This window comes from Engraulis encrasicolus, chromosome 18 (genome assembly GCF_034702125.1).
Source record: "Engraulis encrasicolus isolate BLACKSEA-1 chromosome 18, IST_EnEncr_1.0, whole genome shotgun sequence".
NCBI lineage: Eukaryota > Metazoa > Chordata > Actinopteri > Clupeiformes > Engraulidae > Engraulis > Engraulis encrasicolus.
Genome location: NC_085874.1, coordinates 38,994,503 through 39,002,002, shown reverse-complemented (window position 1 = coordinate 39,002,002; position 7,500 = coordinate 38,994,503).

The window sequence follows — 7,500 nt, the reverse complement described above, 5'->3', positions numbered from 1 at the left end:
CCAAAAAACGATAATTTTGAGATTTTAGTACGATAATTCAGCATTTTCCATCTGGCAACAATGGCTGGACATGGCAGGTCCTGTCTGCGCAGCAAAAAAAAAAGGCTTATGTGAAAAATAAAAATGAAAAAAATCAGTGCTGTGCATATCAGGCACGCGAACGTTTTAAAATTTAAGATTACCGGTTAACCGGTTAACCACCGGATAATGAGTCTCAGTAACCGGTTAAGAGTTTTTTCAATTTTCGCCATCCCTAATCAGCAAGTGAACCTTCACACAAAAGATTCTCAATATGGTAATTATTAACCAAGACAAATTATAGCGTACCACGTGTCACATGCAATAAAGTGGGATGGGATCAAGTCCATTGTCCTAAATAGTGTCCTAAATAGGGTCCTAATGTTACTTTCCACTGAGCTCGTGCATTTTCGGGCGAATACACAGGCCGCGACGCGATTGAAGTGACAGAATCGCTTCTGTGCAGCAGCAAGCGATTGAAGTGACTAAAGTATATCCGTTACAAGCAGAAGGCAAAGCATTCAAACATTCCCATTGACTGTGGTCACTGACCTCTATACAGTCATTGGCTGTCACGGCTAGTCGCGGAACCGCGTCATAGCTCATTTGCATAACATTCCCAGAGTTCAACTACAAACTGTCGCTCTCGACGTGCGAATCGCCTCTAGTCTCCAGAATCGCTTTTGTCGCGCGACTCAATACAAAGTCAATTACTTCCGTTCGTTCGCCTCGCTCTTGTCGCGGCCGGTGTATTTGCCCGGTTAGTCTCCTAAAGGGGCATGACTGCCATATCATTTTGCAGTTCAGAACCTTACATCATGAAACATCTCTACCTTATCAATCGTCTCTGTTGCGCTACAGTACATGTTTTCTGTATTGAATTCAGTCAATCGTTTGCGCTCTTGCTCTTGCACTCTCTCTCTCTCTCTCTCTCTCTCTCTCTCTCCCCACCTCTCTCTCTCTCTCTCTCTCTCTCTCTCTCTCTCTCTCTCTCTCTCTCTCTCTCTCTCTCCCCACCTCTCCCTCTCGCTCTCTCTGTCGCGCTCTATTACTAGCTTGTCCTCCAATAGCTACCCTCCCATGGTGTTACCTACTGACATTGTGTAGGAGTGACGCAAAATGCACACAGGCATGGCCGTAACTACCATTGAGGACACAGAGGTCATGTCCTCTGTATTTTTTTTCAGTAATGTCAAATGTTTCTATGAAGAAAATCGATATATGATCAGCAATGATAAATTCGGTTTGAATACGCCACCCCAATTTATCCCCAAGATAGTGATTAATGAAAACAAACTGAAGAGTGTTTGAAGCATTCTAAATGTACAGTATGCAGTACAGCGTGCAGTATTTGACCCCGGTATATGAAAATGTCTGGTTACGGCCCTGCACACATTGCCTATAGCTGCAGGCAGTCCCATGCTGTTTCGTACCAATGGTGTGTGGGAGTAATAACGACCAGGTCTGATATAAAAAGAAAATCACGTCTCTGAGCCCAGTGGGTTGCAGCGGGGTGTTCTGTTGAAGGTGTGTGTGCGCGCAGGCTGGGTGCTGGGCCCCTGACGAGCTTTGGCTGGGTCTTGATTGGACAGACAAAGTCATCTGAAAGGGCCTCCCCAACCCAATACATACCAGTACATATAATATAATGAGAACCCAATTGGGGGTCCCTGCTCACTCTCCCTAGACCCAGCACAGCTGACCCCCTTGCTGGGCTGTACCTCTTCCTTCCTCCGCTGTAGAGGAGAGTAGAGTAGAGTGAAATGTGTCAATCCCGAAGGAAATCTCTGTGTAGTCAGTTACAGCCCATCTGTGTTTCTATTTTTTTTCACAGGGAGTTAAAATAAAGAGGACATTCAAAATTCAGTTTGCATCATTGTTAGTCTGTATTACAGTTTTTCTCAATTGGTTTTGTACATTTAGGTGGTGATGTTTAGAGACAGTCATGGGCAGTGTTGTACCTGAACTAGTTCAATGAACTACTGTATAGTCACTATAGAAGTATAGTTCATGGACTAGTTCATAATTTGGACGAACTTGAACTCGCGCTCACTGTGGATTGCATGATGAACAAAATATGAACCAGTTCATTCTGGTGCCTGTGAACAAACTGCATGTGCCTTCATTAGGGTGCCACATTTCCGTAGTGTTCAGGTGAAACCCCAGCCAAACACATTTAAAAATAGCACCAATAATATAAAATGACATCTGACATATATTTTCACTGTTCTGATAAAATATGAATGCCTGTCTGTGGTTTTATATAGGCTTTGTCTATTGAACAGTAGGCCTATAGCTCGCAATCTCCAGTGGCACGCATAGTTAATAGTTTGTTCATAGTTTCCAAAAAAGAACTAGACATAGTTCTTTTTTGGATTCGTTGAAAGGACGTGTTTCTAAATATCCCTAGTGTTGCACCATTTGTAGGATGGGTGGGTGCTACACACAGCTTTACGGTGGTTCCTGCTTCCGTGGTTTAACTAGTTCCTGTAGAAAATGAACTTTCCCAACATTTGTCATGGGAGTCCAATGGGCGTGAACAGACATGGCTAACATGAAATGGCCGTTGAGAAACACCACAATAGATAAACAAGTTGTCGTCATGGAGATACTAAAATGATTGTAACCACTCCCCTTTTAAACGTTTGCTCAAAAATTAAGCTTTATTCTTCCCGAGAACAATCAACTGACTGATGCCATTCTAAATGTCCGCCCAATCGTCATTCACTTTTACTTTTTGATCTTTTGACATATTTAAATGGGCTTTGAAATTAAAGCATTACAGCGTGCCGCTGGAGGTACGGCGTGTATTAAGGGCCTACAAATATTTGGTAACACTTGACAGTCTTGAACGTGTCATAAACGTTTTATGACTGGCATTGAGTGACATTCAGTTATGGTAAAGAAAGCCCTAACAATGTCAACTTGTCAGGACCATAACATGACATTTACACCCTGTTTATGACTCATCCATTACTGTGTCATGACACTGTTTTGACACTATTATAACACTGATGTCATGCGTATGACGCCAGCGTCAAGTAAAGTGTAGCCAAATATAGGCTATATTTCGTACACCTAGAATGGACATTGGGCAACATAACCCGTTTCATTTCTGAGGTCAACTCAACTTAATGGGATCCCAGCCCGCCACTGTGCCTTCTTGTGTTGTCATGCCGTTACGCAACCTCTCGCTGCACTCCACAATCATTAAAGTTTAAACTGCCTTATAAAACTGTAATCCGCCGCCACAGCAGCCACAGCTGCAGCAGCAAGTCCCAAAATATAGAAGCACTTTTGTCTCAGTGAAAAAAAAACTCACTGAACTGTAACTGTACTGTACCATGAAACTGTGGCTGAGTGTCAGCAGCACGGACAAAAAAAGAGAGTCGGAAAGGAGGATGGATGGATGTAGCCTATAGATGAATGGATGGATGGATGGATGTATAGATGGACGTAGCCTATAGATCAGGGCTATTCAAATGGCGGCCCTTGGACGGCAAGGTTCTGGCCCCCTACAAGCCCCTTGAAATACGGAAACGTTTTTCGGAATTTAGAGATAAAAGTACGAGTTCCGTATCGAGCTGAAACGGGACACGGGATGTTAAAATGCAGGAAATTACATCTATGAAATGCAAAACTTTCTGGGGGAGGACCCCCAAACCCCCCACCTCAACAAAGTGTACCGTATTATCTTCATTCACAGTCGGCAACCATGATACACGCATAGTTCGGCCCTTTTACTGGGAGGAATTTTAAAAACTGGCCCTCGTTGACATTTAATTGAATACCCCTGCTATAGATGGATGGATGGATGGATGGATGAATGTTGCCTATAGATGGATGGATGTATAGATGTAGCCTATAGATGAATGGATGGACGGATGAATGTTGTGTCTATTGTTTGGGGTTGAGGGGAGCAAGAGAGAGAAAGGGAAAGCGTTTAGATAGAGGGATGAAGATTTCAGAAATAAGGACTAAGGGTTCCCAAACTTAACCACGACAAGGCCCCCCTTACCGCAGAGATACACCAGCGGCGACGCGATTCAAGCGACAGAGTGTAGCAGCAAGCGATACGAGCGATTGAGGAGACAAGAGTATGTTCGTACAGGCAGAAGGCAAAGCATTCAAGCATTCCCATTGGCTGTGGTCACTGACCTCTATACAGTCATTGGCTGTTGCGGCTTGTCGCCGAACCGCGTCATAAAAAGTTGAAAAGATTTCAACTACAAATTGTCGCGCTCGTCGCGCAAATCGCTCTAGTCTCCAGAATCGCTTTTGTCTCTCGACTCAATACAAAGTCAATTACTTCCGTCGCTCGACTCGCTCAGATCGCCGCTGGTGTATTTCTGCGGTTATACCGGTAGATTCCAGCCAAGGCCCCCCTTACATGGGCCATGCCACACTATTTTTTCTGTGCACCCTGTTTCACAACTCAATGAAGTTCGTGTATTCCTAAACTCATTCAAGTACTACAAAAAGCACAGTACATATGCCCTATATTTAGCAGTGTAAAAAAAATTATTCCACTGGGATTCTTTAGCTTATTTTGGTTTATTTTGGCTACTTTAGTCATTCAGTTCAATTCAATTCAATTTAATTATTCATTTTATTCTTCTATATGTCTCCTGCTAACCTGCCGCGGCCCCCCCAGGGGTCCCCGGCCCCCACTTTGAAAACCACTGGACTAAGGGATATCTGGATACCTTGTACCACAAACTACTGCATACCTCATCACCCATGATGAATGGGAAAGAAAAGCAGTGATAAGATGAGAGGAAACCGTGAGAAAGAGGTAAAGATCCCGAGTGATGGTGTGACAGAGAAAATTGAGTGGAAAAGACAAGATAGTAGTGGTGGTGGGAAAAAATACATATTTCTACCCTTTCCGCTTCAGGGTATAGTCTAGGGCAGCGCTAGGCGTTCCTGCCTCGTCAACAGCTTATCAGTTTGATAATTGAGCGAGTGTGGTCCGCAGGGGGTCACAGCCAGGCATCCATCAGCTAATCCCCTTACTGGTGCTATAGTGATAATGCTGCCTGTCACCCAGGCCACTGCCTGCCCATTGGCATGGTACTGTCACCCAGGCCACTGCCTGCCCATTGGCATGGTACTGGACACTTTTGGATCTTGGATCTTTATTTGGGAGGTAATGTAGTAAAGTATAGGCCTACCTGTAGTATATCAATAGTATAGTGTAGTGTAGTATAGTACTAATTCAGTCCCTGCTAAAGCCAGGGCCCTGCCTGCCCATATACACTTGACAATTTTGGATATTGGATCATAATATGGGGGTTAGTTTAGTATAGTATTATAAAGTATATTTAAAGTATATAGCTTAGTATAGCTGAGGAGAGTGCTAAATGCTGTCACCCAGGGTGTAGGGCCCTGTCCACCCATAGACGTGAATGGCACTTCTAGACCCTGGGCCTTGATTGGGGAAGGTTGTACAGTAGGGCCAGCAGTGTAGCTTCTAAATGCAACAAGACCAATAGGAGGCCAAGAGACCAAAGGTGTTGAAAAGGAAAAGTATTGAAAACAACAATAACAGGAGGCTGCTGAGCACTTGGTGTCAAATATTATGAACTATTTATTTTATTTTGCAATATATATATATTTAAAATAGTGTGTGTGCCCCCATGCCTATGACATTATGAGGGTCGTACGAGGCCACACACACATACACGCACACACACACACACACACACACACACACACACATACACACACAGTGGAGCTACCGGCAGAGTAGGCAACAGAACTACATGATATCAGCAGAGAGGGAGAGAGATGGGAGGGGGAGAGGGAGAGGAGGATAGACAAAGAGACAGAGGAGAGGAGGATAGATGTGAGAGAGAGGGAGAGTGTCTGTGTGAGTGCGAGAAATATGCTTATCTGATGTGACACACTGGACATTGAAGAACATCTTTGGAATAAGTGATGAGAGAGAGAGAGAGATGTACGATAAAGAGAGAGGTTGTGATGTGACAAGTATTTTAGTGATCAGAGATAAAGCACTACTATGCAGTGACTGACATCAACGAACTGGACAATATGGTTTGAGGGAAAAGAGGATAAATATATAACACACACACACACACACACATTGTTATGCACACTTTTTGCGCTGGGTTCATTTTATTATTTGTGTATAAATGTCCTTTACTTGAGTCCTTGAAGAGAGTGAGCGGGAAAAGGTAGACAGATAGACTATAAGCTTATTGTTGTAGTGTGGGTCCGTTTTTGTTTATTGTTTTGTTTATTTTATTTTTATTTTATTTTTTTTGTTGGGGGGGGGGGTTGCTGATTCGGCAGGCCAAGGCCAAGGGTGTACTTCCACTATTTTGGAGGGAGATTTCATCTGATTGTTTTGGTGGTGACGGTGGTTGTTGGGTTGCATTCCAATATGCAACCATTTGTCCTCCACTTGTGCTTGTGGCCTCGCTCCGCCTCCTGGCCCCTCCTCTGTGGAGAAAACAATAAAGTTTTCCAACTGTCAGCCTAGCCACAACAACTTTTGGGGGACTGTTTTTCATTCACCATCCCAATTGCAAATGAGAAAATGACTTTACAATTGAGCTTTTGAAAGATATTGACATATAATGCTGTTCTCAGTGATGTCATCATAACATATTACTTATGAGGCCACAAGCACAAGTGGAGGAGGCAAGGTTGCATATTGGAACTCAGCCATTGTTTTGGTTATGTGTCGTGTCTTCTGTATTCCTTTGAGTCACCGCCCTCAGGTCTATTTGTTTGTTTGTGTTTGGCCAGACGGGGTGCACATGACCACCAGTGCATGCTGGGAAGGTTTCCCACACACACCTCTGCAGCCACAAGGTGAACTAAATACCCCACAACACACACACACACACACACACACACACACACACACACACACACACACACACACACACACACACACACACACACACACACACACACACACACACACACACACACACCTTTGTAGCCAAAAGCTGAACTAAGCATCCCCACAACAACACACGTACAGTTGAATACACGCATGCGGACACGCACGCACACACATATACACGCACACGCACACGCACATGCACACGCACACGCACACGCACACGCACACGCACACGCACACGCACACGCACACGCACACACACACCTTTACAGCCAAAATCTGAACTAAGCATCGCCACAACAGAGGCAACAACACACATACAGTAGAGTAGGCCCTACACACACGCAGACACACACACACACACACACACACACACACACACACACACACACACACACACACAAATACACACACACACACACACACACACACACACACACACACACACACACACACACACACACACACACACACACACACACACACACACACACACACAAATACACGCACGCACTAAAGAGAGTGCCGGCCAGGTTAAGAAATAGTCAGCAATGTGAACACTACAGCCCAGTGTGCTGCTCACTGCTCATCTGCCTTGTAGGACC